The 23,284-nt window shown below is 46.7% G+C and overlaps 1 pseudogene; it reads left to right on the plus strand.

The window, feature by feature from the left end:
• Window positions 1-23,284, plus strand: part of LOC119169638 (ubiquitin-like modifier-activating enzyme 1) — a 54,692-nt pseudogene that overhangs the window by 27,543 nt on the left and 3,865 nt on the right.

Below are 23,284 nucleotides of genomic sequence, written 5' to 3' on the forward strand. Positions count from 1 at the left end.
CCCCTCATGAACACTATAGGTGGGCTCCTCATTACATAAACCCATTGGTGTCCAAAGCGACTGGGGCTCGGTTGACCAGGGCCTTCTGGCTCGCCAAGTCGGAGCAGCCGAGGAGGGCCGCCTCTCAGCTCTCCCGGGTGGGATTCGGTTTTGGGGCGAGGCGAGGGGTTGACTGGCATGCCCACACCATGTGGAAGATGTCCGAAGACTTCTCCGCACAGTGTGGGCATTTTCCTGTACAGGCAGGATCAAGATATTTAAAAACTGACGGGCACAGCAGTGTTTTGGTGTAAAGACCCTTACAGGGTTTAGGATAAACTAAATGGCCGAATCGGTAGAATTCAGTAATTTCTCGAGATGTCAAGGACCGGATTGGGTTTGAGATCCGTTTCGGAAGGATCTGAATGCATAACTCGGAGAGTGACCACGCGGGCGGTGGCGTCAGCCATTTCATTGCCTTCGAGGCCCATGTGAGGTGGAGCCTATATGATCCTTCAGGACGCGGGGGTCCCGACGTAATTGCTGTTTTGTAAGATGTGGTATGCCAGGTGTGGGACATACCCACGTTGAATATTTCGGCTGGCCCCTCTCGAGTCTATAATGATGACGCGCGAGTCCAGGTCTGCGGCAGCTAGTGCGATGGCAACTTCCTCCGCGTATGTTATGTCGTGTGCTTTGAATGTGAGGCCATTCACCGCGACATTTTGCTGGACTGCAGCCGTGTACCACCACCCGTGGTGAGGGCCGGAGGCGTCCACGTAAAATATGTCGTGTTTGTTCCCATAGTGGCGAGCTAGTGCCTCCACCCGCGCAAGGCGCCTGCCACTGTGGTCGTCACGTGTCATGTTGGCCGGAAGAGGGTGCACGTTCAGGGCATATCTCCAGAATTCTGGAATGCGTGCGCGCTTCTCCATCACTGTTAGATGGTGGATGTGTAGTCGGGCTAATAGGCAGCGACCCGACGGAGCCTTTGAAAGTTTCATGTATTGCTTGGTCAAGTGTGCCTCCCGGAGCTTTGCAAAAGTGTTTATCGTCTCTAAACCCATAAGACGCTGGTTGGAAGTGGTTATAGGGAGATCGAGGGCACGCTTGTACATCTTCCTGAGAATCACCTGAAGGGCGTTCTCGTCGAACTTGCGCAGGCAGAGGTAAGGAGCCGAGTAGAGGACTCGACTGGTTACGAATGCATGCATCAGCTGCAAGGCGTCTCTGCAACGTAAGCGTGGAAGCGTTGTCCTAGACCCATAACCGAAATTGCCTCAAGCACAAACTTGTGCGAGATATTATCAAAAGCTTTGGCTAGGTCTAGAGTTAGTATGCCTCTAGTATCCCTGGTGTTGTTGTCAATGATTTGTCTTTTGATAAGGAGCATCACGTCCTGTGTGGATAGTGCAGGTCGGAATCCTACCATATTGTGTGGAAATAGCTCTCTGCTTTCTATGTACTCGGATACCCGATGGTGAATCGCATGTTCGGCCACCTTGCCTACGCAGGAGCGGCACGCGACTGCTACGGATTCCCCCTGAACGGGGCCGTTACAATGCAGTTCCTCAGGACCCGAATAAAGTTCTTTGTCTGTCTGTCTCTGCAACGTAACCCCCCGCGCTTGTTGGAAACCCGGCGTACCATACGGCCTACCTGGTCCCCCACCTGACACTGTTTTGTCAATGTTGTATCGATTCGGTGATGTTTGTGAATAAGAAGACCCAGTGCGCTGATCTCATCGTGTTCTGGGATGGGTCCACTTTGCAAGGACAGCTCAATTTTGGTAGTGCACTTAGGCGAGGAGCGAATGTGCACAAATTCCGATTGGGTTGGGGAGCATTCAAGGCCACAGCGGCGGGCGTAGGTATCCACGATCTCTGCCGCTTGCTGCAGGTTGGCATCTATGTCTCCTACCGATCCGTGTTTAGCCCATTTGGTAACGTCGTCGGCATAAAGCGCGTGTGGCGTGCCTTCAACACTCTCCGGTTGAGCAGGTACGTTCATAATAGCCAGAATAAACAGTGGGGGTTAGAGTACCGTGCTCTGTGGGTCACCTCTCGTTCCTAATTGATAGGGGCCGTGTTCTTCAATTTGTATTCGAATGTATGACTGTCGGTCAGAGAGGAATTGCCTAATGTATCGAAACGTGTTGTGTCCACAGTTGGTTTGGAAAAGGTGCGTCAGAATGATGTCATGTGTGACGTTGTCGAAAGCTCCTTTCAAGTCGAGGGTGAGTACTGCCTTGTCATTAAGGGGGTAATCGATGGGATTTCGAATTTCGCGGTCTAACTGAAGCAAGACATCCTGTGCGGCCCGGTGCGGGCGGAACCCGAACATGGTGTTAGCAAATACGTGCTGGTTCTCCAAAAACTCGGATAGCCGATCTCGCACCATAGTCTCCATCAGCTTTCCGCACAAGACGTGAGAGAGATGGGGTGAAGGTTATCCGTGTTCATGGCTTTGCCGGCTTTTGGAATGAAAGTGACCTGGGCAGTCTTCCATTTGGTTGGGAGGGGTGTCCTACCAAGCCAGATAGTGTTTATGTACGCCAGGAGTGCGTCATACGCCTGGTCGGGGAGATTGGCAAGTAATTTCACTGTTACTTTGTCTCCTCACCCCGGTGCCGTTCCTCGCTTCATTTTAGCCAGGGGCACCTTCAGGTCATAGAGCCGGAACGGCTGATTCAGCTCCGCGTTCTCGTAACGTGCATACGAGTACGCTGGCCTTTGAATGTCACGTCGGACACAGAGGTATTGATCCCGGAATTTGCATGCTAATATTAAAGTGGCTCCATCGAAGACATGGATAGCCCGTTGGAGATGTTTTTGTGTCTTGGCTGTGGTTTGGGTCCGACCTATCAATGCGCGAAAGAGACGCCAAGTGTTCCGGCTGGACATTTGTCTAGCAGCCGTGTTGCATCGTTCCACCAAATTCGAGTCGGCGAGCTGGGCCGCGTACTCAGCCGCTTGTTGGGTGAGCTTGGCAATGCAAATTTGAGTTTCCGATTGTGTTTTTGGCGGTGCCATCTGTGGACGAGGCTGTGCCGCGCCTCCCAGAAATGAAGGAGGTGGTTGTCCGCCCTTGGCGAAGCCTCTGAGAGTTGAACTTGAGTTTCCATCGAACAAAGGTGGGTAACCAATTCTTGTGACCACGCGTGGTCCTGTTTCGTGAATCGGGGCCAGGTTGGTGTAGTCTTTCCGAAACTTTGTCCAGTCGGGTAGGCGGGCTTGAACGTGGGGTCTTGCCAGAGGTGTGGTTGTGACCATTGTGTGGAGTATGCAGTGATCGCTGCCGAGGGTTTTCTCGGTGTTGGCTCAGTCTGCGTGTCTAATATTTTTGGTGAAAATAAGGTCCGGACACGTGTCCCGAGTCACGGAGTTACCCAATCGCGTTGGATATGCAGGGTCAGTGTGAAGAGTGAGGGCCAACGTGGACGCAAGTTCCGCTAGCTTGCACCCACTCTTCTCATCACGCACGTACCTTCAGTGTGTGCTGTGAGCGTTGAAATCGCCCACAGTCACAAGGGGATCATGCCCACAGCCTTAAGGGCGCGACTGGAGAGTGTTGCGAACAAAACATTTTTAAGTTTTGGAGAACAGTAGATGTTGAGTATGTGTAATGGTGCATCTTGTTTCTTGAGCGGAAGGAGGGTGACCATCGCATAGGAATATTCAGCATTAAGTTCCAAATCCCCTTGGTTGGCTGTATAATTTTTGTGCACGAATATACAGAAAGAGGGGTCTGGAACTCAGAATAATTTGGAAGGCTAGCGCCGCTACCTGGCTCCTGGAGGGCAACCACTGCAGGAAGCGAAGCGAGGCTTGATAGAAAAATATACTATTTTTGGAGTACCACCGCTTTCAACAAAAAACTATCCCAATTCCATAAAATGAAAGCTGTTGAAACAACGAACTAGTGGTTGTTTTATGCTTCTCTATGCTCCTCTATTATATTGCGTCACAGGATGGTATATGTGGCCTTATTCACGCTTTTCTGTGGTTTTGTGCGATTTCGCGCGATTACCGTTGATTATGAAGAAGTTCAGGGCAAGGTTGAATTTTGAAGAGATAAAAAATGCTTGGAATACGAAACGTCGCTGAAGCCGAAGCTTGCCAAGGATGGAACTGTTGCATCCCTGAATGGATATCTTTGAAGAAGACAAGTCCGCAAGTTGAAACGTTAAATCTAGAACCATCACGTATTTCAAGTGCTGTTCATCTACAGACAGAGAAGCGGACAGACAGAGAAGCAGACAGACAGAGAGACGGACAGACGGACAGACGGACACGCAGACAGACAGAAAAACTGTAGCGAGAGAGGAAGATGGGAGGGCGGCCAACGTGGTCGTGTCGTTCTCTCGCCACTTTATTCCACGCCTGAAGCGGAGCCGCGTGACTTTCCACGTCCGACACACCAAGTGCGCTAGCTTTTTCTAATCCTCGCGCCGCTAGAGCTAGCATCAGCTGCGCGAGAGGCGCGGCGCGGTGATTGAGAAATGATGATAGTGATGATGGCACTACAAAACAGAGAGGCAGACAGACGGACAGACAGACAGACAGACAGACAGACAGACAGACAGACGGACTGACTGACGGACAGCTTCATTTAGTGCGGTCCTGAGGAACTGCATTGATGACGCCCCCTTTTAGGGGGAATCCGTTGGAGTCGCGGGTTACACCCACGTTGGGACCGGAAGGACATGCCCCTCCATCCTCTCGCAGGCCCTCTGGACAGCCCGAAGTTGGACCAAAAGGTCGCAGCTTTTTGGGGCTTACTTCAGTCCTCTTCTTTTTGCCAAATGCTGCCTCACGTAACGCAGGACTTTGCCAGAGCATATGAGTTCATGAGCAATACACTTCTCCGCAGTCAGGACAACGCGATCAGTACATAGCCGTGCTCTTACGTTTCATTTTTTTGGACTATTCCTATAACTCTCGTTCATCAAAACTCAAATCCGAAGCAAACCTTCCCAGCCTTGTATAACGCCTTTCTCTTTTTCACAAGTTCTTTTACAAATCATCCCAAGCTGATCTCATTGTTCCCGCACATCACCACTCAAGCCGGACTAACCTCGAAACGACCGTATAACCCCCTCAAGCTCACAATGTCTCCCATGCATCCTCCCCCTTCAACCTGACATCAAAGAACTGGAATGGCCTTCCCACCAAAGCAGTGCTTCTGTCTTACCCAACCATGTTCAAACTTATCATAGAAGTACTCATGTTGTAGATTGCCCACCCCTCATGTAAAACCCCTTCTTTTAGAGGCCTTTGAGGTGTGATTAAAAAAAATGGCAGCATATCCACGGAGTGAATGATGGAGAGTGGGGCGAAGCATTCGTCCGTCCATGCGTCCGTCTGTGTGACCGTCCATGCGTCTGTTTTGCGCCCGTCCCTGCGTTCTTTCATGCATCCGCCCCTGCGTCCGTTCATGCGTCCATCCATGCATCTGTTTGTGTGTCCGTTCGTTCATCTATTCAACACTCCAAGTCCCACCATCTCGCATCTTTTTATCATATATTCCCCATATAGAAGCACCGCCATCCAGCGGACATTCCAAGGACTAAACGAGAGGTGGCACACGCACACTTTCTTACGGCCTGCGCTTTGGGTCCACTTCCCACCTTTAACCACCTCGAGTTCATAGTATATTCTAGTTCACTGTATTCATGGCACTGCGACCAAACGCTCGCTAAACCTTTCGGAAAACCAAGGAGGTTACGCCCAGAGAGTATAACGTAGCAACCTTTCCCTGTCAGATAGGGCTCAATTTACATGCCAATGGCTGCTAATGAGAAATGAGAAACAGGAGAACTCGGCTTTTACTTTCTTACGGCTTGCGCTTCGTATCTACTTCTCATTTTTAACCACCTTGAGTTCATTCATGGTATATACAAGTTCATTGTATTCATGGCACTGCGGCTCAACGCTCGCTAAACCTTTCTAAAGATAAGGAGGTTACACCCAGCGAGTATAATGTAGCACCCCTTTCTTGTCCGATAGTGCTCAATGTACATGCCAATGGCTGCTAATGGGGATCGCAGCGTGCGCGTTGGCTAAAAGCCGAATGCTCATGTCTCTCATTCCCCATTAGCAGCCATTGGCATGTACATTGAGCACTATTTTTTATTGTTAAACAACGCACAGAAGAAATCTCTCACTGGCACCACCTTGGAGGTCAAGTGTTATACCTATTTCGGGTATGTGCCACTGGTGGTTACATACGAGGGACGCCCAAGCCACGCCATAAGGAGCTTCGCCCCTAATAAATAACTAAATGAATACATAAATAAATAAATTCGTTGTTTTGGTGTGCATCTGTGATTGTGTGGTTTTCCGGGGATTTGCTAGTGGTTATTGGTGACTGTGTGCACCTACTGCGAGTCTTTGTGTTCTATAAGTTACCGCATTTAACCGTGGCTTTTGGTGGCTTCCGTTAAATTCCTGCATCGTGCTGTGCGGCTTGGTGTGCGGTGATGTCATGCGGCTTACTGTGAGTCTTGATCTTACTCAGCGAGTTGAAATTTCTGCCAGAATTAGGGGTTCATTTGCCTGTATTGACGATCACGGTTCGGCTTGCCTTTAATGGTGCTTGATCTTGGTTGCTCTCTCTTGAAACTCTGGATTAGCTTGTCTTTCCAGCATTTCGCTTGCGCTTCTCTTATTTGCTGATCGGGCTTCGCAGTTTCCCGTCGCTGTCGTTTCGCATCTTCTTCGTTTCGAGCATCATCCTTGTGATCATCATGGTTTCTCATCATCATCATCACCATCGTAATTTCCAGCATTGCCCTTATAACCATCATTAAGCATCATCGTCATCACAATTTTGAGCATTATAATCATTTGGTTTTCTTTATTTCTTCGTTCACTCCCTTCTCATGTCACGGACCTGCGTGACACTGGACAGACATGCAGGCAGTGCAGACTCGACTTAGACCAGCCAACTCACTAATAAACTGTAAGGCAATATGTATTCGTAAGAAAATCTTTCATCGATCTCTCTGTTGGAACGACAGAAGGATGAACTACTTGGTAAGGATCTATGATAAAATGTTATAAGTGCACACGTAGACACGAAAGATGAACCACGTTGTCGTGCTTTCTTCTCTTTTGTTCCACCTTACCCACCTCACTTATTATGATGAATCTGATGTTACTGTTAAATGCGTCTGGCAAATGGCAAATCGCACCTGCGTAAGAAAGCTTGATGATTTCGGCCCTTAAGGTTTATTTCTAACACGTTGCGATTCCTTGTCAATGAGAAGCACTGAACTGAACTGTTGTCTTATGCCACACGCGAAGGTTGGCGCGGGAGCCATTGGGTGCGAGCTTCTCAAGAACTTCGCCATGATGGGCCTTGGTGCGAACGATGGCCTCATCCACGTCACCGACATGGATGTGATCGAGCGGTACAACCTCAAGAGGCAGTTCCTGTTTCGGCCCGAAGACGTTGGCGTGAGTCATACACCTACTACATCCGGTTTCCGACGCTTTCGTATACTTTCAGTAAGAAAGCATAAAGTACAAGGTCGACCATTGCTAGTGGGAACATGCGACCCCATGTGCCCGTGTTTTGTGATACGCGTTGCGGGATCGCACTTGTGTTCACTGTCACAGCGACCGACGTTGTACGCCACGATGTTTTCATCTGTTGTGCGTAAAAACGAGTACGGTTCTTTTTCTTCTCGGCTTCTGACTCTCGAAACAAAGCATTTGTGACCATTCTCCCTCATGCATGCGCGCGCATACCCGCAGTTTTAATGCATATATCCCCTACCTTCATGGTTTAAAATGTGTGCTAGCTTTCTCGTGTGTGCCTGTTAAATGTGGACCCATGCTTTTGCCCCAAGTATTGTGGTAGTTCGAAGGCCGCGTCATACTTGCGCAGTAGTTGCACATGCACTGTTGGCTTTCACTTCTCATTTGTACGATGCCTTGAGTGCCATAGCTTTTACGGCAACTGTATTTGTTCAAGAGTTTGGTGCCGGATGCAGCGGATGAAGTCCACGACGGCCACGAAAGCTGTCCGTCAAATGAACCCCGAGGTGAACATTGTGGACCACGAAGACAGAGTGGGTCCAGAGATGGAGAACGTTTACAACGATGATTTCTTCGAATCTCTGGACGGTGTGGCCAACGCACTGGACAACTTGGACGCGCGTGAGTGCGCAGCCATCTTGAAAAATAATGTGGGAAATTGACTATATTTGGGTACACTTTGAAGGAATGCTGTGCTGTGGGGGACATTAGAAAAGATTATCGTCTCACGTGTCCTTCAACATAATCATGGTGCATTTAAGTAAGGCCTAAGTTTTGACAAAATATAACTCACAGCGCCGCTTCTTGGTGGAACCTATACACGAGAGCATGATTGATTGATTAATTTATATGTGGGGTTTAGTGACCCAAAACCATCGTAAGATTATGAGAGATGCCTTAGTGGAAAGCTCCGGAAATTTCGTCCACCTGAGGTTTCTTAACGTGCACCCAAATCTGAGCACACGGGCCTACAGCATTTCCGCCTCCATCAAAAATGCAGCCGCCGCAGCCAGGATTCGAGCCCGCGATCTGCGGTCTGCAGCCGAGTACCTTAGCTACTAGACCAGCGTGATGGAGCTATAGCAGAGCATGTGAAGCACACATCATGGCGTTGCAGGTGACAAATCCTTGTAAATACGCTTGTACCTAACATATTCCAAAAGCTGCAGTCATAACTAATTAGCGTAAAAAATAACAATGGACAAGGTAAAGACAACAGATGAAAGTTTGCCCTGTTCGTTGCCTTTCGGTTGGTTATGTATGCAGTTAATTCGCACCAACAAGCTCAACGTGTTTTTCTAGCATTCTAAATAAAATAATTTGTTTGCCACTGACAGCACATGATGCAATAACCTTTTTATTCAAAATGTTGCAAGGCCTTTTGAAAACGAAGCAGGAATGCCCTCCAAATTTATAACTGTGATGACAGTTGCTGCTCATAGCGCATTGCGAATAATTTATATTGTGTACAATAACCAGCAACGCTGTCCGCAGTGAGTGGGTTCGAGCTGGGCTGATCGAAAAACCTCGTGCAGGCCTGTACATGGACAAACACTGCGTGTACTACCGGAAGCCGCTTCTCGAGTCCGGCACAATGGGAACCAAGGGCAACGTGCAGGTTGTGAAGCCTGACCCGACCAAGTCCTACTCGTCGTCTCACGACCCACCCGAAAAATCCATCCCCGTCTGCTTAATCAAGCACTTTCCCAGCAACTTCGAGCACACCCTGCAGGTCTGATCAGTTTTTTTTTCCTTCTCGAACAAAAAATTTTGTGTTTTTCTTTCTCCTTTCTATTCGCTTATTAGAGAAATGCCAAGCATCGTAACAAAATAAGTCATATCTGTTTTGCTGATACAGTTAGAAACGATCACCCCTTATACATTGTTTCCCATCTGCGTTGGTGGCGTCATATTTGACACAAACCGTAAAATGTCAATATGTTGTGCTAACGCAGAAACCAAACAAACAATCAATGGAGTAGGCGCCATTTTTTACGTCAACGCTGGAAAAAAATCCCAACGCTTTTGTTACCAACTGGTTCCATTTCCGAACGGCGAACCTCAATGCAGATGGCTTGCAGCGTTCGGATAAAAAAAAATGGTCAACACGTAACGTTATTCTAAGGAAAATGAAGATGCTTTGTGCGCAACTACGAGTGGCCTGAAATATTTACTGAAAAAGAATAATTTCCCCGGCAGCTTAAAGAACCTCATTTTATGGACACCCTTATTATTACCCGTACTTCTAGAGAACAATGTAACTTTTTCGTTTATATCTTTTTGTACGCTTAGGTGAAGAGCTCACTATATGCAAACACGGATAAATAAATAAGCTCAAACATAGTAGTTCATATGAAAACGTTTATGCCACTACTAAAGTTTTGCTTGAAGATATTTGCCTGATTTTGGAGACAGCAACGTACGGGATCAGAGCAACTCCGGAGAACTTATAAAGGCGAAACCCGCGTGCAAAGTGCCCAACCACTGAGCTGTTAAACGCATTAGTGAACCCACACAGTTTAGTATAAAACACTTTATTGACCTTTTGAATTTTTTATAAATATTTACTGTCACGGCTTTTTAAATACGCACTTGAGGTCACGTATAGATGCAGATTTTAGACTGCACTGTCAGTTCTTACAGAAAAAGCATTGATTATTGTGCAAAACTTTTGGTGCCTTGTCGTGCCGATAAACTTCAAAACTCTGTGATTAAGCTATCACCCAGAATTTCGCCCCTATGTCACATAGTGCTCCGTCATATGATCAATCAGCACCGTGAGAATGATTCATGTGAGCTTAAAATATAGAATTTGTCAAAACAGCTCATAATTTCTGTTGTTTGTTTTCACTTCATATGTTTATTGCACGCTTCAACGTTTTGATGTTAGCTTGGCAGCGCACAGAAACGGCTCTGTGTCTGGAACTATGACATACGTCATGGTAAAATTTGGCAGCTGTCTCTTCAAAAGCCGATGACAAATAACTAAGTCGTTTTGACGGCAAGTGTTTTCTCGCCATAAGAATTCAGCATTCGGTAACAATGTTGCCACTCACGTCACTATACGTACAGCAACAGTATTGGCCTTTACAGAGAGTCCAAGCGTAAGAGGCCCTTGAAAATGTGAGCCCCGTATTTGGGCGTTTCTTAGTAGCGGCGGTGCTATGACAACTTCGTTCAACTCATTCGAGTCGCTTGTCGTGGCACCAGCATGTGCTGTCAAACTCGCAGCCTGGTCTCTTGCATATTTCGATAGAGGCGAAAATGCCCGAGGCCCGTGTACTCAGAGTAAGGTGCACGTTAAAAAATTTCAGGTGGCCGAAATTTCCGGAGCCCTTTACTACGACGTCTCTCATTATTCTGTCGTGGTTTTGGGACATTCAACCCCAACTATTATTATTATGGTATTTCACGCAATCTGAAACGTTATTGTAAACGTGCTAACTGAACCGAATCTCCTTACTCGCCATGTTTAGCGGGATGTAATTTCTAGCGTGACCTGCCAGCACATTGAGCAAAAAAACGAAGCAAGTTAAGCCACTTGCATTCACTTTGAAACCATTCGTAAGAACAAGCGTTAGAACCAATCATGACGCTCGACACAATAATATTGAAGGTGGGCTGTCGATAGTATACAGGCGTTATTGAAACTTCGAGCGTTCAAAGCAGTGGAGTTGAACGTACATTGCTCATATACAGCATTGGTTAATTAAAGATGCCATGTTGAATAAGCAGCTTTTTGTTATTTTTTTACAGTGGGCACTAGATGAATTTGAGGGCCTGTTCAATCAAGCAGCTGCTAACGCTGTCCAGCTATTAAAGTGAGTATAAAGTGCAGAGCAAACGCGAATTCATGGTACTATTCGCGATATGATTGTACATTCTATGCACTGCTTTCTTACACAACAGAAAAACATTAACTTCACACGAACTCGCCGCACACAAATCGCGAGATACGTTTCTTAACCCGTTTCTGAAAACATATACCTGCCATAAATGAGCGCTTGTTCCGAGTGTAACCTTGTGTGTCGCCTCTTTTCTCGCGCACGATCACTTTGTCATTACACCTCTTTTAACATTTATTTTTTTCCACAGTTTCGTTATCTTTCTGGGGATTCATATATCATAAAGTAAGGTAATTAAACTGCTCACTTCAAGCTAGCCAACAAAACGACGCCCCCCCCCCCCCCTCCTCATTTTTTTTGCATTTGTCGCGCATTTGTTCAGCATTGCGTGTCGCTCACGATGGTTTACTTTCCATAATGTGGTGCCTTTTTCGGGTGTTTTATTGTTTAGAAAGCAGATTTATTATGCACATACTTCACTTTTCCTAAATATCTTGAAATCGAGGAACGTTATTGTAGTGGAAAACACAATTTCTTGCTATGAGTCCCCCGTTGAAGGTGAGTGGTGATGAATGCACAACCCCAAATTTTTGGGGTTGTCAGCCCCAAACGGTTAATATACGAGCAGTGCACCTGTTTCGTGCCGTTCTACTGTTTCCTGATGTGTAATTTGCTTCTGGATGCACATCCGATCTATAAGGCTCGCCTCGTCCCCTTTTCCAGTTAGCGCGTCCCGCATTTCGCTAGTAGCAAAATTGTCGCTTTAATCAAACTGGTCTGGGCACTCTCACCTCGTGACTGCAAACTGTAGTGGGAATTGTGACTGTGACAGAAACTGAAACTGCCACATTTGACGCAACGCGAGAATAGTGCTGACGAGGCAACCAGTTAGCAACTCTAAGTTGTGTTTTAGCTCCACATGACGTCGCAGTCATTTCGCCCCCGTAAAGTTTTTTAGAGAGTACTAGTGAGCGCATCACGTAAAATTAAATAAATTGAATGATGTTCTAACGCGATAGCGTTAAAGTGCTTGTTCCCCCGAATTTCCCATGTCTGCTTTGTTGATTGTGAGCGAAAAGTCTTGTCCGTAACTGGAAAAATGAAAAATATGCATGTAAAATCAACAATAAAAATATTTGGTTCGAGGGAGTATCGAACGCCGGCCATCCGTGTGGCAAGCGAGTGTTCAATCACTAAGCCCTGATAATGCTTGAAACTTCTCCTGAATACTTCTGATCTTGAAAAAGAAATACACACTACAATAATGCTATGTAGCATGGGAGGAGTTTCCTTACTGCATGCAATATTGCGCGGCCGAAGCGTACAATCACACCAGGTGGCAAAACATCTCAGTTACGTGAATAGTTGTTCTAAAGGCCACCCATTACAAAACACTCGGACACATTTTATCATGATCAGATGCAAAAACACCAACAAAGTGAGCAGCTGCGTAGATTTGCGTGTTGCCTTGCGCACGCGTCCTGGGTCCTTCGCTAATTCTCAAGTGGAAGAATCATGGAGGTATTCTATAGGACAGCTTGAAACGGCCTATGTAAACGTGAACAGTCGCTTGTTTTCTTGTGACACAGCTGAGAAAAGCACAATGAACAGAAAGTCACGTGAGCAATCAAAAAACTATGGTTATGAGGCCCGGTTAAGATATTGTGATCTGCTCTTGAAGGCAAAAATCTAGAGTCAAGTTTTATATCCACTTACTTTTACAGCGACCCCGACTTTCTGCCCAACGTGATAAAAAAGCTACAGATTAACCAGCAGGTAAGAAACTAGTTTTCCCTCCATTCCTGTTGCCTTCTGCAAGTGCTTCAGAAGTTGTCGTGCATTAGCATTCGCTAACTATACTCCGCAAACACAGCCTTCATTTGGAGCAGGCCGAGTAAATATAGGTTTATTGCTCCGATTTTCGCCGCAGGTGGTGATTCTAGAGGAAATAAAGAAAATTCTTCTCGACGAGCGAGCAACCGTGTTCGACGACTGCGTTGCCTTTGCCCGAGTCCGTTTCCAGGAACAGTACAACGACGAGATACGACAGCTGCTCCGCAAGTTTCCCGAGGATTTTGTAAGGGCACACTCATTTTGCGAGCAATGCGAGCGAAGTGGTTGGAGACGTGGGGCTACCACGTATCTGCCCCAAGTAGATTCCATAGACAAAATATACCTTAGTTTAGATTAATATACGCGACGCTTTTGTTAAATGAAAACTAAACAACAATTTTTTGTATCAGTGAATTTTTCTTTCACAATGTTTTCACAATGTCGTGAGCAGCTAGACGCTTGGTAAGAGAATCAATGGGCGAAAAGAAAGAGTGATGCTATACCTTTAAGTTCTCATGCAAATCACCATCACGTTATATATTCATAAGGCGTCTACGAGAGCCTACATACTTCGTAATTCGTATATACAAAGTACGCTCCATGACAGCATGCGAATAGACGTAGGAGTACTCTAGTGCACCTAAGTATAAAGCAGACCAAGTAGGGCAACATTGCTGTGTGCTATTAACAGTGAATTTCACAAGGTGGTCTCATTAGTCGAAGATAGAACGTAAGAAACCACTGGGGGTGTCGTTCTGCTTGTATGTGCGCGTCCGATATTGTTTGACCATTGCATTTGCGTATAGTCATTTGCTCTTTTGGCAATTTGCAAGATTCTCAATTAGGGTTCACAATGAGGTCGTGCGTTTCTCTCCTGCCGATATCGACACTTGTTATGGAGACTTTACTCTTCGCAACTGCTTCTCTTTCTCGCAGATCACGAGCTCCGGTGCTCCGTTCTGGTCTGGCTTTAAGCGGTGCCCTCACCCCATCGAATTCGAGCCTAACAACGCGAGAGTGTGAACATTTCGCGATCGCTTCTGTGTTTCTGTGTGGGTATTTGTGTTTTCACATGTGCATGGTGCCTTTGAAATGCCACAAGACAGAGCTAGTTTGTGTGTTGTTATGATGTTCTTTGCGCAAAGCTCTTGAAATGGACAACCGATGCATGAAGAAGAAATGTACAGATCCTTGACCAAACTTCAGTGGACTAAATAAATAATCCAGGCCATACATAGAAGCACGTTTGAAACTTCAGAAGTCACTCATCTTCAGGGGGAAAAGCGTGCACTGCGTCTCATCGAAGCTCACCACCCATGCCGATCAAGAACTGATATCCGTCCTCCCACAGCTGGAATAACCGTTAGCATATTGAAGAGCAGTCACAACAAAAGTGCCAATTTAGCTTCCCTGTTGATCAATGTCCTTATGAATGTGGCAGCCCCACATTTTTTTCTTTTGTAAGAGGTGTTTTTATTTCTTATATCACAATGCAATGCTCGTGATCCTTGTTAAACCAGCAACATTATCTTCGCGTTCTATCGCAGTCCCTCCACATGGACTACATCGTGGCTGCAGCAAACCTGCGTGCCACTATGTTTGGCATTCCGCACAATACCGACCGTGAGATCATCGCTGAAATGCTCGAAGAAGTGGAAGTTCCAGCATTCAATCCACAACCGAACCCGGACCCTAACAACGCCACCGGCAATGCCGCCGACAATGCCGCTGACAACGACGCCGACAATGCCGCTGGCAATGCCACCGACAACACCGCCGACAACGCCACCGAAAGTGATGCCGACAACGAAGCTGACAACGCCGTCGACAATGCAGCCGACAACAATGTCGACAACGCAGACGATAACGCAACCGACAATGCCGTCGACAATGCCACCGACAACGCTGCAGGCAACGCCAACGTGGTCGTGTCAAATATGGGTGCGTGTTTCACTTGCTACATCAGCGTTTGCCTTTGAATGTTCATACTTCGCCAATACAGCGCAATCTCATGAAGCCCAGATAAAGTGAAGCCAAGGAGAGTATAAAGAACATAAGCAGGAGCTACACTTCAAATGCCGAAATACCACAAAAACTGACCTGAAAATGACCTGCTTACTGGGGATACTACTGAAGTGACATTCATAGTCTTGTGCTAATATTTGATTGCGCCAAAAATTCGAACAAATAGTGAAGTATTTGAATTTGCTTCGATTTGAATTTAAATTATTGAAACATTCGAAGTATTCGCAATGAACAAATTTATGTATATTAGGTCACATGTAACTCTTTTTTAAAGATCGTTTCACTGCAGTGTGAAACTACTAAACCGTGAAAGCGCTCATCTAAAAAATGCGCTGCCGCGAAGCCCCACTTCAAGTATAAAGGCCCTGCAACAATTTTCGAGCATAGTCAGAAAACGCTGCCCATCGGTAGTCGAGGCTAACAAGAACACACGAGGCAAACAATATGACGTAGCAGGTGACCTGTCATTCACAATAAATTCTCAGTCAGCTAAAAAAAATTTACGACATCTTCGTAAAGAAAACCCTGATGGGATGCGAAGCAGCAGCGTTGCGTTAAAGCAACCGGGTTGCTGCGGTGAGCGCTGGAAGATTCATGTAAAGTGATGGCTGGAGTAAGTCTTGTCGTTTCTTCAAAGTTAACACGGGCGCCGGACTGGAGCTGGTGCGTGTTTCGCCTTCACTACCACAACCTTGTGATCGGTAAAGTGCACGCTGAGAGGTTCCTTCAGGCTTTCTACGTTGAAGTTGGCAAAATCAGATCGATGCACGTTCCCCTTACCGTGGTGGGCAGTTTCCGTTTCTTCAATACTCACTCTGCACGTCACACATGTAATTGATGAGCCAATCTCCTCCTCCTCCGCTGACATCAACGTTGAAGTCTCCTGTGACTATAAGGGGCGCATGTCGGCGTATGTTTCGGCTGGCAAAGAAGCTTCGCTTTCCGGCGTCCTCAAAGGGGTTCCGAGAGAGAAAGAAAGAGAAAAGCGAGCCCCGTAACTGTCTGCATCACGGTGCGACACCTCAACAGTAGCTCAGAAGGAATGGCGGTGAGGAGGGATTAAAAGAATAGGATTAAAGGTATATATAGAGAGAAAGATGCACTAAGCCAGCGAGCGAGGACATATCGAGGGGATAGGAGAGATACGAAAGATGGAAACACGGTCACAGGAGTCCGAGGACGGGGCACCACTTGCGAGAGCTCTTGTCGGCGTCAGGAGATGGCGTAGGGCAGTAGGTCAGAGCTATACTGTCGTCGGAAGTCGGCATCAGGAGATGACGTAGGGCCAACCCAGTCGGCCAGAGCTACGCTGACATCGGAGATTGCGAGGGCACAACCTGTCGGCACGGAATCCAGCGAGCGTGGTTTCCGGCGTCCTCTCTATCGCGGATAAACGAGCCGCAAGAGTGTTCACTCGATGTGCGCTCGAATCTCGCGAGCAGTGGAGAGGGTAAAGGGAGAGAGAGGCAACACGCGGCAAGCGCGCTGCAGGTGAGGGAGAGAATGTTGTCACCGCCCATCTCGAGGGAAAGTGTGACTTACTTCGCACCACCCCAACACCTGCGGCGAGAGGCGCGCAGTGCGGCGCGTTGGCACGGAGACACGAACGGACCGAGTTACACAGTTTAGTTAAAGAGCAGAGTTGCATTTATAATTGCTGTCTTCTTTCGGCAACGAAAACGCGCAGCGTATTACTGAACTTTGGAGAACAAAACTCTGGGTGTCCCCGCTTCCCCGCAATATGTTCAGGGAGGCGCACCAGGGTAGAAGGCAAGCGCGCGCTGAGGCACTTGAACAACGGCTTGGCTCCCGTAATGGGGTCTATTACGTCGATGTGGCCGGGCCGTCACATAGGGGATACTACACGGCGGCGGTAATATATCAAGGAACGCAGGTGGACGGCCTCACTTTCAAAGCCACAAACTCAAGTAAGGTGGACGAGGTGGCCATTGCACTGGCAGTATCCCATCCAAACTCAAAACAAATAGTTACAGACTCTCGAAGAGCCTGCGAGAGCTATCTTGCAGAAGAAATCTTTCCGTTGGCTAATATACTTTTGAAGTTCAGCGTCAGGAACCGCGATACTACCCCAAAACGTCTTATATGAACTCCGGGACATCAGGGTCTACAAGGCAACGAGGCTGCACATGCAGCGGCCCGCGTGCTTACTTCCCGGGAAACTCCCCGTTCCCCTGATAGACCTGAACGTCCCACACCTTCAACATGGTTTCGAGAAATCAAAGAATACTACATTGAGCAACGCCGCTTGTATCCCGCAGCAGCGAAGGGACTCTCGAAAACGGAGGAGCGCGTCCTGCGGCGCCTACAGACAAATACGCTGCTCTGTCCAGCCATACTCAAATATTACGACCCAAAAATAAGTGGGCAGTGCCAGTACTATGGGGAAGTGGCCAACACTTATCATATGGTCTGGGCCTGCCAAATGAACCCAAAATAACCCCCTTTCCCAACTTCACCAAAGAGGACTGGGAGATGACACTACTCAATAGCTCCACACTAGAGGAATAGCGAACTCTAGTCCACCGGGCTCGGGTGGCGGCCTCGACTAATGACGTCCCGGACTAGGGATGTCAACCAGCCCGGTGGGGATAAGGGCTATATGGCACAGCCAGCATCAATAAAGGTTTTTTACTCCTCCTTCCTTTCGGCAAATGACTGCACAAGCTCAAAAATCACTCATTACACGCATTGTATCAGCCACTTACTTATTTGAGCATGGTGCGCGAGGCCACGAGGTGTCCACGAGTATGTGTGCGATCGTACTGAAAAGCCGCGTACTTGAAGAAAAAAAGAAAAAAAGTTCTCAAGGTCACGAGACGAGCCTAACGTATTTTCTTTCCACATGTCATTCTTCCCTCCTTAGGTTCCAGCGATTTCGTCGAGACGAGAAAAGAAAATGCAATTGAACCATGTGACAAACCTTTGCCACTCCTGTAGACGGAGAGAAGAACTTTATTCAAAGTCCGGCGAGTTGGCTTAGGTTACGGCCAGGAGTACTTGAATCCTTGCGGCTTCCTCGGCCAGCTGGACGGCCCACATCTGATCTTCGAGGACGAGGATGAGCATTGCGGCTTCCCCGCCAGTGCGAAGGCGGTCACTAGAGGCCGCTTACTCGTTAAGGGTGCTAATCTCTCGACACGAATTCTAAATAAATTTATGGCGATGAATTTGTCAGATAAATAAGCTTCTTCAGTGATTTCTATCCAAGAATACTTGAAAGTGCTGCAGGGCCCCTTTGCCCTTAAATCGGTTCATCATTTAAGCTTAAAAGCTTGTTATGCCAGCTCGTATGCTCCAAAGATAATAGCTTATAAAAGCTTACGTATTTTACAGGCTTTCACTTGCATCTTCCCGAAAGTAAAATCCTGCTACTACACAGTGTTGTTTCGAAATCCTTTGAACGAAAAAAATGGCATTTGCATAGAGACTTTATATCAAGTTTCGAAAAAAATATTGTTCCGGTTAGTTATGTCATGATAAATATGCCCATTTTTATATATCATAGGCAGCCTTCCAATTGGATCCGAAATTATTCGACCGAAATCACTATTCGCTTTGAAGTCGCTTCGAACCTAAAATTCACTATTCGCACAAGCCTAGACATTCATGATCAGATGCTTAAAGATGCTTCAGCTTAAAGGCGCCACATTGAATCGAATTGTTGTCACTGGGGTGCAGCATGTGGACCCGTAAGGAAGTACACCCAGGGCGCAGTGACTAAGATTCATCAATCGGCTGATCATGTGCTTGCATAATTGCGGTGTTGGAAAGGAAAAGTCAGTAATAGATAAAAGGGTCAGTCTGTTGTAAATGTTCTAGGGGAAGGTATGAATGCATAGAAGTACTTCTAATGTAAATGGAAAAAAATAAAAATGGACGAAAAGATAACATGCCGTGCGCAGGGACGGAACCTGCGACTGAGCTATGGCGGCGGGTTCCTTCCTTTCACTCTACGAAGTATATATGTGCATTTGATGCGACGCTGTTTTGAAGTCGTCTTAAAGTGTTGGGGCATCGGATGCGTTATTCACAGTGCCGGTGAGTGTTACCATGTACTTAATACTGCTACTAATCTAGACTCTCCGCTGTCATATTGGCGTTCATTCACTTTCGATTCAAATATGGGTTCGTATAAATTCATACACAAATCAAGTTCGATCTGTCTGAACACTCTTTTCTCCCTCACGTGCAGGCTTACCGCGCGTAAGAAAGCTGCTGGAAGAACTGCCGGATCGGGATGAGCTCGAGGAAATGCACCTTGAGACGCTGGACTTTGAGAAAGACGATGACAGCAACTTCCACATGGACTTCATCGTGGCGGCCTCGAACCTGCGCGCGGCCAACTACGACATCGAGCCGGCAGACCGGCTCAAGAGCAAACTCATCGCAGGCAAGATCATTCCGGCCATTGCCACCACCACGTCGGTCGTCGCGGGTCTGGCCTGCCTCGAGTTGTACAAGGTGACGTCAGCACCCACAAATTTCGGTGCTTATTCTCACCGACACAGGTTGACGCCAAGCTGAAGGCTGACTGTGTGTCGCGCTTGTCACCTATAGTGCTCTAAATATACAGAACTCGTAAAGTGAGGGAAGGACAATCTACTATGATGGGGCCGTGAAGTTGTCCTGCTAATCCTAAGGTTGCAAACTTGATTCACAGCCACGTAGGACTCATTTAGATAGGAGAATGTAACTTGAGAAATTATGCTATTAAATCTTGGCGCAAGTTGAGGAACCCAGGCGTTGAGAATTATGGGGCTCGCCACATTACCACGAGCCCTATAATCATGTCGCCGTCTCCAAATAAAATTATGATGCAATGACGTAATCGAAAAATAAATATTGTATGTCCACAAATTGTCTTAACAGGCGTGTGTTTTTGATATACAGGGTAATCAAAAACATGATCCTAAAAAAAAACCGCGATGGTTTTTAATCAAGTTGCTGGAATTTTCTCACTCTGTTTCCTTCTATGTTATCTCGTTTTATTGCGGCAAACGTCAAAACGTGTGTCGGACCATTTCAATTATGCAGAGTTAATAATAGGTGGCAGTAACACAGGTGGCAAAATACTGAAAAGTTATTCTAGCAGCGAGCATTGCTCCCCGCCATGGTGGCTTAGTGGCTAAGACACTCGGCTGTTGACCCGCAGGTCACGGGATCAAATCCCTGCCGCGGCAGTCGCCTTTTCGATGAGGGCGAAAATGCTTGAGGTCCATGTGCTTATATTTACGTTCACGTTATAGAACTCCAGGTGGTCGACATTTTCGGATCCCTCCACTACGCCATCTATCGTAATATTATCGTGGTTTTGGGACGTTGAAATCCGACAATTATTATGCAGCGAGCGTTGTCCGCAACGGGAATTTTATGCGCACTTAGTAGCTCGGTGCACTGTAAAAAAACAGACAACCATAGGAGTGCCTACGAGGAGGGCAGAGGCCAGGCCACTCCCCCCCCCCCCCCATTCATATAAGAGGGAGGTGCGATGTCTGTTTTATACATTGACTTAATATGGAGGGGAGGGGGGGCGCTGCTGCGACAAACCTTCACTACCTCTGAGATGGGACCCTGCGCAAGCCTATGCAAACAACGAACGACGAACACCTATACTGCGCGAAAATGCACCACCAGCAGTTGCTGCGCAGGTGCGAAGAGAAATAAAAACATAGTCACCATGCGAATTCTAAGGCCCCAACACACTGCTCATTCTTTCAGGCGCACGACCCAATTTGGCAGTGATACAGAACTATGTAAACTTGCCCAGTCTTTTGTGTTGCGGGTCGCCTTTCATGCATTTACTAGTTACGGGAAAAGTGCTACACTGCTTTCTCTTGGCCGCGAGATACATTCAATAGCACTTTCAAATCACTAATGAGTGAATGAGTAAACATAGAAGCGTCGTTTTTGTTTTTGTTCTTTCTCAATCGCGTCTTTCGAACAGCTGGTCCAGGGTCACGAGAAGCTGGAGCTGTACAAGAACGGTTTCGTCAACCTGGCGTTGCCTTTCTTCGGCTTTTCCGAACCCGTTGCTCCCGAAAAGAAAACGGTCAGTAATTGTTTCTTAGTGCATCAGCAGTAAAGCATTTAGGAGCAAAGTTATGGTAAGTTTTGATGTTTGTTTCCTGCTGTGTTATCGCTCGTCGTTAAGTTTCATCAGTGTGGAGGTATGGGTATAATTATTATCCTCCTTCAGCTGTGTTCGTTCGTGGTTACTTCGCGTTCTGCAAATGAATTATCGCCGTAACATTGTAGGATAACTTGAATCATATATGGGATTGCTTTTACAAAAAGAAATGTTTTGTTGCTCTAGGTCTTCGTGAGAACAGGCGCCCGCAGAAAATTATTTTAAGTATTTCGTTGAGGATGACAGCCACTTAACGAGAGACCGCAGACACGTGTGGAAGGCTTCGTGAGTACTGGTTAAAACGCTACATCAGCGCCACGCATTCTTATCAAGTTTCTAAAACCAATATGTTCACAATAAAGTCAGTAACGAAAACCGCACAGACGCCAAACGCTCATGGTAGGTGATACCGTACAGAACGAGAAATATTGCCCTATGCAATGTACTCATTCATTCAACATTCGCAAAATCTAAAACCAACGTTACGAAGCTGCACCAAGTGGGGACTCCGCCCTACGACCGCGATCTATAGGCACCTTACAAGTGGCCAAAATGTTACATTAACAACATGTCTACATAAAAGAAGATACGTGTGCAATGCAAAAGTCGAGCAAATCCGTCGCAACCAACTCAGCCAAGGACTTTTCTTTTTCGACTATTCTGCGACAGTTCCGTGACCAGGAGTTCACTTTATGGACAAGCATTGACGTTCAAGGCGAGATCACCCCCGAGGAGTTTGTCCGACGCTTCAATGTAAGTCAGGAATCATCGAGCAGTCGGTATACATTGGAGTATACTGCATTTACTGTAGTTTTATGCCTTCGCGATTGATGTTTGGATATCTTATGGGGCGCAACAGGTCCAAGGTCTGTTTCAGGCTTCCCAGGCTTTTCTTCTTTAACTTCATCCATAGCGGTCCTATGCGCCTTTCACAAGCGAACAGTGACACTATACTGGGCGTTCAAATTATCTTTCTGCAGAAAGAATTCGAAGTTGACATTATCATACTGTCTGAGGGTCCACGGATGTTGTACGCCAACTTCACGCCTACGTCGGCGGAGCGTCTAAAAATGACGTAAGTGCTGCCTTCAACCTTCCGTATGCGTTCCCGTCGCTGAACATGGTAAATTAGTTTAAAGGTGTACATACCGTGCACATGCTTTCATAGGCAAATTCCAGGCTGTTCATGAGAAGGGGGTGCACCAAAGGATTCATTTCGGGCTAAATGTGTGGGCTTTCATCTCTTGTAGAGCTGTTTTTTTTTTTAAGATCCTCACTGCTGTAAGGCGTAAAACAATTTTCTGGTATACGTGTAATACCCCAAGAAAGTGTGAAGTGTCAATGAAAGCCATCGCTGTCCCTAGTTGTTAGTGTGGTCTAGACTGGTGACTCTGGTTATATTCGAAAAAGAACTTAACAGGAAGACTGGACGTGACGTAGCCGTACAGGAGCTCCCGTTACAGCTGCCAAGTTCTGAATATACTATCGTGCAGCTGAACCTATGGTGTTTGAGGGAACTGAATTAATGAATAAATCGGCACTGTCATCAAAGCCTGCATGATAGCTCTAACTATCTGAATACATCCAAGTCAAGTACATGTACATATTGCTTCGACGTCCTATATTAGAAACACGAACAACGAGTGACGCACCTAATTCTTTCGGATGCAGTATAGACAATGGCCGATTAAAAATACTCAGCTTAAATCTGAATCATGACCCCATAAGAATTGTATGCAATGAGTTATTGTAAACTCTAACAGTTTAATAAGTGCGCTACGTCGTAGATCTACAAGCACAGAATGCATGATCTTATACATACCATGCTGGTGGCAAACAGGCATCTATACACGAGAACAAATTTGCGCAGCTTGCCAAGCTCGGTCACACAAGAAATGGCGGGCGCCAGC

The sequence above is a fragment of the Rhipicephalus microplus genome, chromosome 2 (assembly GCF_043290135.1).
Source record: "Rhipicephalus microplus isolate Deutch F79 chromosome 2, USDA_Rmic, whole genome shotgun sequence".
Lineage (NCBI taxonomy): Eukaryota > Metazoa > Arthropoda > Arachnida > Ixodida > Ixodidae > Rhipicephalus > Rhipicephalus microplus.